This window comes from Phyllostomus hastatus, unplaced genomic scaffold, assembly GCF_019186645.2.
Source record: "Phyllostomus hastatus isolate PE091 unplaced genomic scaffold, TTU_PhHast_1.1 phas_contig_348, whole genome shotgun sequence".
Lineage (NCBI taxonomy): Eukaryota > Metazoa > Chordata > Mammalia > Chiroptera > Phyllostomidae > Phyllostomus > Phyllostomus hastatus.
In genome coordinates this window covers 4,822,853-4,835,366 of record NW_025333860.1, presented here as the reverse complement: position 1 = coordinate 4,835,366, position 12,514 = coordinate 4,822,853, and positions in this window count along the sequence as shown.

Below are 12,514 nucleotides of genomic sequence, written 5' to 3'. Positions count from 1 at the left end.
ATATTATGGCAACATTCATATGACAGAGTCTATGAGATCTAAGTAACAAAAGTAGGGAGTACAGAACATCGAGTAATGTGCTGATGGGACACAGATGAGTTAAAGGACAGTAGATTAGTAATACAGTATAGAAAGAGATATCAGGGGAAAGCTGTCAGGTCATACAATATATCCAGCCTAGCAAAGCAGACTAAACAAAAAGAAGAGGGATATAAAATACTATTAAAAAAAGATGTAGGAATACTGGAAAAATAATAATAATACAAATATGCAATAACTTGCAGGTTCTCTGTAATAGCAGAGTGACATTTATCTCACTGTCCCAGCTGTTGTGATGCCCCTTCTTTGGGTTCAACTTTGTTCTTTTCACAAATCCAGGATTTTGTCTCACTTGTAGGTATTTAGAAAAAAAATTTTAAAAAGTAAAAAATAGAAAAGGCAGACGAAGGAAGGAAGAAGAGATAAAATTGGAGGACAGGAAGGAGTAAGGAATAAAACAAGAAATCAGGTAAGAGAGGAAAAAGAAATCAAAAGAGAATAAAAACAATAAAAATTAAAAAAAATAAAAAATTGTTAAAAAAAATAGAATCAAATTAAAAAGTCTCTTGATTTCAAAGTGGCCAAACCGGTTTTTCTGCTCTTGCTGGTTGAGGCAGGCTGAAGGATGATTTGTTTGGCTTTTCTTCCTTGGCCAGCAGTTCGCACTGGCTCCTCAGCCTTGCGCTCTGGGTGTGGGAATCAGGTCTTTCCCCAGGGTTACTGCTGTGGACTGGGGTGTGGGGATGCTCTCCCTGTAGGCGGGCTGGGTGCCAGTGCACCCGTGCGCCGATGTGCGGGTGTACCGGTGCACCCGTGCGCCGGCGTGCCCACGGCTGGGTAGCAGGCAGGCTGGAGCCACTGATCACTTTAGGAGAATTCCCCAAACAGTGTCTGTGTCTATTCACTCCTTCCTCTTGAGAAATTCCTCCCGTTCAAGCCTGCCACTTCCCACATTGGCCTGGCTTCTCCCACCGTGGCCTGGCTTCTCCCACCGCCAAACGCTCCAGCCAGACCGGTGACCGTTGGGGTCCGGGTCCGCTGCAGGACTCAGCCCCTCCGGTGTCCACCACCTCCAAAGGTGCTCACAGCCCCCGTGTGTTTGCCAGCACCTGGATTCCTCCCAGAGCCGCTCAGACCTTGTTTGGCTGGGGAGGGAGCAGTTGACCTGGCTCTCTCCCAAGGACCCTATGGCAAACCCAGCAGCGGGCCCCTGGCCTGGGCCTGCAGCCCCTGGACCACACGCTGGTCCCTGGACCCTACCTTGTTGCAGCACTCTTCTTAGGGCCTGTTCTTTGGTCTTTCGGTTCTGCCACAATCCTTGGTCCCCTATTTTCAAAAATGCTGAAGTATGTTGGTTGCTTGCCTCTCTACTCCGTAGATAGGTCAGGATTTTCTCCCCTGAGCAGAGGAAAGCTGAATCTGCTCCTTCCTACTCCGACGCCATCTTCGATCCCCCCCAAAATTACTTTTTAAAATAACAGTAATAATCTAGAACTTTATTTCTTTTTATCTGTAGACTACAAGCCAATGGCATTTGTTCAGCCACAAAGAAGGGCATATGAAGAGATGTTACATCTGCCTCTTCTCCAGCATTATAACCTCCAAATTAATTTTTAAAGTTTCTTTTTTCTATTTTGATTCTTCAAGATAAGCACTTTGTAAATAAGGCTGTTTAGAAAGAGTCTTGGAAAACTATAAAACAGCATAAACTGTTATTTATGTCATGAGACAGGACAGTTATAAGAAGGCCACTAAATGCAAAGATTAAAGTTATCAGGACAAATCCCTCAGGAGGATAGGTCCTAGTTCTCAGCTTGCCGGCCTGAAGAGGCATGAAGCATCGATACTCCTTTGTTGTGGGCTGCACATGAATAGCATTAAGTAGTCCAGGGTGAGTCACTGTAAAACAGTCTATACCTTTACATGAACATGTTAAATGTTTAACCTCCGCATGTTTGTCAGCTTTACATTTTTAGCTCTATATTATGTGATTCTTTTTCAACCACTGGAGTTCCTGATTGTTTTGCTTTTGTTACTCCTTACAGAGGACAAAGTATTTTTCTGTTCTCTTTTTCCAAATATTGCTTTTATACCTATTTTTCCCTTATAGGTCATGACCAGAACCATATCCCATGCAGACCATATTAAATTAGTTTACCCAAGTACTAAGAAGAAACACAAAAAAATAAAGTTATGAAATTGTGATACATGCCTTGCACCTTAAAAATTCCAGTCAATGGCATTTAGTAAACTATGGAAAAATATAACAATAAAACATTAATTGAGCAATCAATAAAATGTTTTATGCTCCTGATGTTCCATGCATTAGAGGCACAGTGTGGAACAAGATTTATTTTCTTGAAATGAGCTAAAAAGCATTAAAATCACCATCAAGAGCTTGACTTTTATAGCTTGCTGACAGGTCAATACTTCTAAACTTGCCATTTATGCAGGATTTTGCCCCATTGGTTTATATCCCTATAGTATAGTATATATTCTATAAAATTAGAATTTGGCATGAGCTCACTTGTTTCCTATACAGATTCAACATAGATTCAATTGATTTTGACCATATGACAGAGACTCTGAGATGCATGTTTTACCTACCATATGACATCCTTGAATTTCAGTTCCAGAGGCAAAAAAAATCTCCATATCAACCTTTATAGCACAGGTGGCAAACACAAGGCCCAAAGGCCAAATCCGGACCTCTACCTTGTTTTATCCCACCCGGCACCTTGTTTCTACCCAGCGGCAGCACCAAGCTCTCACTTCACTGTTAAGGAGTAGTTACATTTATATAGTCCTAAAATTACATTTGGCCCTTTGAAGGCAACCATGAGGCTGATGTGGCCCCTGGTGAAAATGAGTTTGCCACCTCTATTTTAGAGCATAGACAGCTATTTTCTGAAAAAGAGTATGTGAAACAGACTGCTCTGTAACACAAGATTTTATATTGGGAGCAATATATATGTGAGCCAGCAAACTTTCTGAATTTCTCCATTTGACAATTGCTACAAATTTTCAGGAGATGTGTCCTTAAATAATATGATAAAATTATATCATATTACATACACAGTGGTGTAAAAACCTTGACATTTTAATATTTTTCTCCATTAGAAATAATGATCACCTTTTGCTATTTGACAGAAAATCTTGACAACTACTCATTTGAGTAAATTTTGGTTTTAGTTTTACTGACAAACCATGCTCACACTGATACCTTTTGAAGTGCTATCTACAATAATTCTTGAAGACTTTGCTTTAGATAATAGTTTGTACATTCCTGTGCTCTCCTCAAACTCTTGTCTTTATCCTACTGGCTACAACCAAAAGCCTAGTTTTCTCTGTGCTTCTTTCTTTACAATCATTAATGTCTTAATGTAGTTAGTTTTATAATTCTTTAGCATTTGGTGTCACTTCAATAATTACGAAAATCCCTCACTATTTGAGATGAATGGAAAAGAACACTTGCCGCTCATGGATTTGGTTAGTAGTGTAGGGTACCAGAGCAGTGGGAGTGGCCAGGACCAGCCACAGCCATTGGAGCAGGGCTAGACTTGCTAGGCACCGTGTAACTTGTAGATGTTGCAGTATACATGCTTGTAAGCAGAACACAGATTAGGGAGATAAATAGGAACTCACTCTGAACCAGCAGGAATTCAGAGATTGGATTGCATTTATAGGAAAGAGGTCACTATCTAAGGATGGATGAGAGATGGCATGGCCTGTGCATACTTGACTTCAATGGAAATTGAAAAAAAATCACCTAGGATCTAGGAAAATAGATTCAATACATGTGTGTGTTGAAAAATATTCAGAAAATAGATAAGAAAAATATTTTTTATTTATGACAAGAAACAGAGCCAATTGATTGCTGTATCTGTTAGTGCATGTATCTTAAAAATTAAGCTACTTCCCTTTACAATTATTTGAGCAAAATTTCACTTTTTTGACATTTAAATCAATGTCACATTGTATTTAAATTATGCCATTTAAACATTTCGAACCACTAATATTTCTTGTATAAGTTACTTTAAATTCTTAAGAATGTCATCCTGGCTTGTGTGGCTCAGTGGATTGAGTGCTGACCCATGAACTGAAAGGTTACCAGTTGATTCCCAGTCAGGGCACATGCCTGGGTTGTGGGCATGTGAGAGTCAACCAATCACTGTATCTTTCACACATTGTTGTTTCTCTCCTCTTTTTCCTTCCCCTCTCTCTAAAAATAAGTAAAATTTAAAAAATAAGTTCTTAAGAATGTTAAATGTGTGTTCAAGAATGTAGCACTTTAAAAATGGGACATTCTTAGAAGGGTGGATTGAGCAAGTAATTTTTTTAAAATAGATATTTTAACTAAATTTTACTTAGATTTAGATTCAAGAAAATGAATCAACACTTCTTTAAAATAATTAATTGAAAAACTGATATGTAATTGTTAAGTAAAACTACTAGAATTGCAGTTTATATGGTTTTATGCAATAGAAATGTGATCTAAGGTGATTTTACTAAAACTCTCTGCTTACTAATCGGATTTAATAAAATATTTTGTCATGAAATAGGCTTAACATTGCCCAGAAAATGGACTTTGAATTATACAGTGGTTTCACACAAGGTTGAGTAAATTGTACAGTAGAACTCACCCCTACCACGTTCCATACCATTTAACCCTTCACTCAACAGAGACTGCCACTGAAACTGGTTTGGTAAATTCTTTCAAGATAGCCATATCAATTGGCTATTAATTGGGTAGCAAAAGGAAGAGGATGAAATTGTACTGAGATTCTATTCATGTTTGGTCCTGCAATGGTTGGTGAATACATACCACGAGATTTTTGTTGCTATCTGTGTTTTAAGAAGATGTGATCTCTTTCCAAATCTGGAGTTTGTCTTTTTGATATCTGACTCATACGCATTTAGCTACAGTATCTTTTTCCACTTTGAAATTGGCAGTTTCTGAAGGTCTTGGGTAAATTTAGATGCCCTGTATTTGCACACTAAGCTCCCTTTTCTTGAAGTAAATGTACCCCTTGGATCCTCTTTAAGAAGCCCACAGTTTGAAACCACTGATTATTAAGAGTTAAATCATTTATTTACTTCAGAAAAATACAATGTGAATTCATAGATACTGAAACTTATCTGATGCCCCGTTTTACTTAATCTTCCCCAAGCATGGCAGGCATGACCATTCCCAGTGCTGCTTCCTGTTTTCAAACTTTAAAGGCAGTTTAAACATTTGCATTAAAAATGTCAAAAAGCAAAGTCACTGACTAGTTTAAATCTTTGTTACTGTTAAACAATGAAAAGGTCTTTGTCATAATGGGCAGATATTTTCATAGTGAAATGAAATTTGTTGTCTTTTCCAGAATATTCAACAGAAGACTATATTAGCACTACCTCATAGATATACTTTTTTTCAATAAAGACCATGACATACTGGACAGGTCATTACTCTCTTCATTCTCAGAGATTCGTTTTTCTATTTTATTGAGTGAAGTGAGGTCAGTAAGCATGATCTTTCTAATCTCTGCTTCTTGAAGCTTTGGCTTCCTCTCTCACACTTTCATTCTGTCACTGCTTTAGAATATGTGCCTCTATTTCTCTTTAAGGCCAACTCTGTAACTAAGCTCCTTGTTTCTGTCTCCTCTATTCTCTCTAGGATTACACTAGCATTCAACTCCTCTCCTTTTCTAGTTTAGATCTTTTCTACACTGGGTCTCTAAAACAAGTACATGATCCACTATTTTAGACAAAAAAAAAAAACAAAACCCTGGAAAAAGCTACATTTCCAAACTCTGTACTTTATCTCCATTTAGTTGTTGTTCAAGTATTTTTTGAATTGCTTACCACACATACACATACACTCACACACTGATAATGTGGGGGAAAATACATTTACTGTTTTTTTTTTTACCTTATAGACTCAAAACAACTGTTTTCCAAAGTTAATTAGGTCTTTGTAAATTCATTTGTTACAGTCTACATTTCCCCTGATAGTCCAGTTAATGCTTTTCTTATTTTATTGTTTATGCTATTAAGTTACCCCAATTTCCCCCTTTGATCCTTTCTTCCCAGCCCCCCTGTTCCCATGTCAATCCCCACACCATTGTCCATGTCCATTGTTCTTGCATATATGTTCTTTGTCTAATCCCTTCACCTTCTTTCAACCAGTCCCCTCCCCTCCCCTCCCCTCCCCTCCCCCTCCCCCTCCCCCTCCCCCTCCCTCCCCTCCCCCTCCCCCTCCCCTCCCCCTCCCCTCCCCCTCCCCCTCCCCCTCCCCCTCCCCCTCTTACAACTGTCAGTCTGTTCCTTATTTCTGGGCCTCTGATTCTATTTTGCTTGTTAGTTTATTTTGTTCCTTAGATTCCAGTTATAAGTGAGATTGTATGGTATTTGTCTTTCATTGCCTGGCTTATTTCACTTAGCATAATAGCCTCCAGTTCCATCCATGCTGTCACCAAATGTAAGAATCCATCTGGCTGTGTAATATTCCCTTGTATAAATGTACTTCACCTCTTTCATCCACTTATGTACTATCTACTGATGGGCACTTAGGCTGTTTTCAAATCTTGGCTATTGTAAATGATGCTGCTATGAATATAGGGGTGCATATATTATTTTGAATTGGCCTTTTGGGGTTGTTTGGATATATTCCCAGAAGTAGAGTCACTGGGTCAAAGGGCATTTCCATTTTAAATTTTTTGAGGAAACTCCATACTATTTTCCAGAGTGGTTGCACCAGTCTGATGTTTTTCTTATTACAAATATAATAAAACTTACAGTGTTCGGTTTTGAGGGATTTGACACATGTCAGAGTCAAGTTTCTACCACCATGATAATATAAGAACAGTTTTTTCACTCCAAAATTTTCCCATTCTATCTTTGTAATTAACCACCCCCCCATTCCACTTACCTGCAACCACTGATCCATATATTTTCTATCCTTACCCTTTTGCTTTTCCAGAATGTCATAGAAATGGAATCATGTAACACAACTCCTTTTCTTTCTCAGTTATTTCATTTAGCCGTTTACATATAAGAGTCATTCATGTTTTTATGTTAAACAACAGTCAATTGCTTTTTAATGCTGAATAGAATTTCATTGTGTGGATATAATACAGTTTGTTTACCCATTTACCTGATGAAGTTCTATTTTTGGCATTGATAAATAATGTTTTCATACATATGTGTACAACTTTTTGTGTATACACAAGTTTTCATTTGAATAAATACTTTGAAGTAGAATTTCTTGGTAATATAATAAGTATGGTATATATTTAACTTTTAAGAAACAGCTCAACTGTTTTCTAAAGTGCCTGCTCCACTTTACAGTGAGTGACACCAGCAACACATGAGAACTCCAGCGTTTTCACCTTCTCTGCTGCCCTGGTACTTTTTTTCTCTCTCTCTCTTAGCCATTCTGATAGAATGGGTTTAATTTACATTTACCTAGTGAATAATTGTGCTGTGTATCTTTCCATAACCTTATTTACAATCTGTATATCTTATTTAGTGTAGGGGGTTTGCAAAAGATAATTCTGTGGTGATTTTATATTACTTGAATATAACATTTTTTAAAAATCTGAGTGCCTTCAAGATGTTCCTTTTATCTAGTTTTCCATTTTTTTAATGTAATATGACTAGATGGTTGTAAAAAAATTCTTGTTTTGAGTGTGTGGAATTTGTTGTTTTGGTTCCCTTTCCTGTGAGTTCTTTAATTTCTAATTTGGATCTGTTTTTATTTTTGGAAAATTTTTATTATTTCTTCAAATATTTCTTCTGTTCAATTTATTTCTTTTCTACTGGGATTCAAATTTAATGTAGGAAAGACCATTAACTATTGCCCAAGAAGCTTTGGATCTACCCCCTCTCTCTTGCCTCTCCCTCTTTTTTCTGTTTCTGTTTGCGTAATTTTTTAAAGATTTTATTTATTTATTTTTAGAGAGGGAAGGGAGGGAGAAAGAAAGAGAGAAACATCAATGTCTATTTGCTGGGGGCTGTGGCCTGCAACCCAGGCACGTGCCCTGACTGGGAATCGAACCTGTGATGCTTTGGTTCGCAGCCCGCGCTCAATCCACTGAGCTACACCAGCCAGAGCTGTTTGTGTAATTTTAATAGACATTTTATATTCACTGATTCTTTCCTTTGCTGAATCTCATGATGAACGATTACAGGCATTTTCAGTTCTGTTACTATATTTTCCATTTCCAGCTTTATAATTTGATTTTTAACATACTCTTCTTCTATCTGCTGATACTACCTATAGGATCTGGTATTCTCCATCTTTTCCATTAGAAACTTACATATATCAGTCATCATTATTTTAAATTCCCTGTTATATAGTTCTAACATTTCTAGTTTTGAAAATTGATTTGTGTCTTAGGAGTGTGTTTTTAAATGCTTTGTCATTTTTTGTTAAAAGATGAAAAACAGTATGGAGAATCCTCAAAAAATTAAAATTAAAACTACTGTATGCTCCAGCAGACCCACTTTTGGAAATTTATTCAAAGGGAACAAAAACACTGACTTGAAAAGATATATGCATCCCATGTTCATTGCACCATTACTTACAGTAGCCAAGATTTGGAAGCAACCTAAGTAGCCATCAACGAATGAATAAAGAAAATGTGCTATATATACTCAGCCATGAAAGAAGACATTTGTAGCTCTGTGGGGTAATGGATGTTAATTGGACTTACTAACTATAGTAAGTTATATTTCATTTATATCTATATAAATATATATTTGTATAGAACATTATGTTATATACCTGAATCTAATGTCAATTTTATCTCTAAAATAAAAAGTAAATTGTAGGCATCAACCAATTTTTACTTTAAAACTTCAGTTAAATATTTACTTTTTTCTTCTGATATAACATTTATATACCTATAGCATGATTCTATCCACTACTATACAGGAAAATGTCATCAGATAATCATTTTTTGCATGATATTACCCCATTAGAATGTATATTTGTGATGGGCATGACACTGCCAAATAAGTGGCACATAGTTCAGAACTATAATCCAAGAGCTGCTACTTGAGGGTTAAAGTTTTACAGGGCAAAAATGAGGTTATAGAAAAATATATCAATAATTTCATAGACAAAAATTACAAATGCCTTCCAAAAATAATGTTAAACATTTTCCTATACTGTCAGATGTTAACATTTTGACAGCATAGGAAAAGTATTCAACATTTTCCACCCCATCAAAATTTTGACATTTTTCAAAAGGCACACTCACTAGACACACTAGTTTTGCCTATGGAAATATACTGTGCATGTTATACTCTAAAGTTAAGTTTCAGTCAGAAAGAATAAAAATAAGAGAAAAAGATGACATCCAATGTCATCAGAGAGTGACAGAGTACAAGTAGTACATAGAATGTGACAATTTGGAGACTCTGTGACAATTTTATGGAAGTATCTTAAGCGAGATATAAATTATATAATTAACTCTCAGTCATCTGTGGTAATGAGAAAATGTGAAAGTAGGAAAAATGACCATAAAATTTATGTCCTATTCTCTTACTTTTATAGTTTCAATTGCATCAATTCTTATATCCTGATAAAAATGGAAAATCTTTATTCTGAATGTTCTTTTCATTTTCCTATTTCTTCTTTTGAAAAATTACAAAAGATGATTAAGTGGTAGAAAAAGTATGGATAATAATAGTTAACCTGTAAGTCACTAAGTGGTGTGTCTTTACTTTTTTCCTATTTTGAGCCAATAAATCTGATAATACCAAAAATAATAATTTTAAAACAATATAAATACACAATCTTCCCACACTGGTAAAGATTCATTAGGCTTTCTGGGAAAGTAACACTAGAAAATTTCTGACTAAAACTTTTCAAAAGTTTGTCATTATTGATGAATTTTTATGCCTGAAAGGATTATTTGGAAGTGAAAGCTTGCTAATGCAGAGATGTTAGTAGTAACTAAACCTATTTTCAAATGTCTGAAAGGAGACTAAATTAAAACTATCATTATAGGCTCTAAATGACTTATCACAATAGTATGTTACTGAATAGGTATGTTTTATTCAACTTCCTTAACACAGAACAGGGATATAAAAATATAAATACTAAAGTAAATATATTTAAATTTTAAGTAAACATTTAACTGACATATCTCTCTTGTGTACAGTCTGATTCATGTGCTTCTATATTGTTCTAATATTACATGGAATATTTTAACATAAATAAATACTTCTGGATATATTTATTTTTACATTCACCAAGGCAAGCATATTTTATATGCATTACTATTAAATTATAATTAAAATATTCAAGTAAATTATTCAAACTTAAGCAACCACATAGATTTGCAGAGGGAATTGAAAATGAGGATTAGTAAGGGAAATTTCATTTAGAAGCAGTATTTAAAAACTTGGTTTTTAAATACTGCAAGGGAATAATGCAAGGGAATAATGCAAGGGAAGTAAAAGCAAAAATTAATTAATGAAACTACATCAAACTAAGAAGCTTCTGCAAAGGGGATAAGATTTGCAAATGATGTCTCTGGAAAGGGGCTAATATCCAAAATGTATAAAGAACTCAACCAACCACCAAAAAATGAAGAATTCAAGCAAAAAATAGGCAGAAGATCTGAACATTTTTCCCAAGAAGAAATACAAATGGCCAACATATACATATGAAAAAATGATCAACTTCACTAGCTATAAGGGAAATGCAAGTCAAAATCACAGTGAAATACCACTGTGTACTTGTTAGAATGTTCTTAACAATAAGGCAAGAAATGACAAGTGTTAGAGAGAATGCTAAGTAAAAGGAAACCACATTCATTGCTGGTGAGAATGTAAACCGGTACAGCCATTATGCAAAACAGTATGGAAATTCCTCAAAATGTTAACAATAGAGTTATCATATAACCTAGCAATCCCTCTTTTGGGTATCTACCTGAAAAATTTGAAAACATTAATTCACAAAAATATATGTATGCTTATGTCCATTGTAACATTATTCACAGTAGCCAAAACATGAAAACAACTTAAGTAACCTTTGATATATGACTGGATAAAGAAGAAGTGGTACATACAGCTATAAAAAGGATAAAATATTGCATTTGTGACAACATGGAAGGATCTTCAGAATATGAGTATCACGCTAAGTGAATAAGGGAGACAGAAAAGAACCACACATGTTCACTTATAGGTGGGACATAAAATAGAAAAAAACAAATAAACAATCGCAGAGACAGCAGTATGGTGGTTATGAGAGGGGAAGGGGAGTATGAGGGGAACAAAATCAAATATATGGTGACAAAAGGAATCTGGACTCTGGGTGGTGACCAAACATCACGATATGCAAATGATGTATTATAGAAGTATATGCCTGTAACTTATATAATGTTATTAACTAATGTTACCCCAAAATTTAATTTAAAAAAATTTTTGGTTATAAAGAAACAATATAATATTTTAATTCACATTTTTTGGAGAGAGAAAAATTCTAATCATATTTTTGCATTTTAGGACAGATTTTTTCAATGAATAATTTATTAATTTTTTAAAATATATTTTATTGATGTTATGCTATTGCAGTTTTCCCATTTCCCCCCCCTTTATTCCCCTCCACCCTGCACACCCCCTCCCACCTGCATTCCCCCACCTTAGTTCATATCCATACATTGTACATATAGGTGTTTTGGTTTCTACATTTGCCATACTATTCTTAACCTCCCCTGTCTATTTTGTACCTACTATTCATGCTTCTTATTCCCTATACCTTTTCCTCCATTCTCCTCCATCCCCATCCCTGCTGATAGACCTCCATGTGATCTCTATTTTTGTGAATCTGTTCCATTTGTAGTTGTCTGCTTAGTTTGTTTTTGTTTTTTAGGTTTGGTTGCTGATAGTTGTGAGTTTGTTGTCATTTTACTGTTTGCATTTTTTTTATCTTTTTCTTAGATTAGTCCCTTTAACATTTCATATAATACGGGCTTGGTGATGATAAACTCCTTTAACTTGACCTTATCTTGGAAGTTCTTTCTCTGCTCTTCCATTCTAAATGATAGCTTTGCTGGATAGAGTAATCTTGGATGTAAGTACTTGCCTTTCATGACTTTGAATACTTCTTTCCAGACGCTTCTTAACTGGAAGGTTCCCTTTGAGAAATCATCTGATAATCTTATGGGAACTCCTTTGTAAGTAACTGTCTTCTGCTGCTTTGAATATTCCCTCCTTATCTTTAACCTTGGTGTGTGCTTCCTTGGGTCCAAATTCTTTGGGACTCTCTGAGCTTCCTGGACTTCCTAGAAGTCTATTTCCTTTGCCAGATTAGGGAAGTTCTTCATTATGTTTTCAAGTAACTTTTCCATCTCTCACTCTTCCTCTTCTCCTTCAGACACAGCTATGATTTGGATGTTGGAATGTTTAAAGTTGTCCCAGAGGTTCCTAAGACTCTCATCATTTTTTTTGAATTTGTGTTTCTTCATTATGTTCTGGT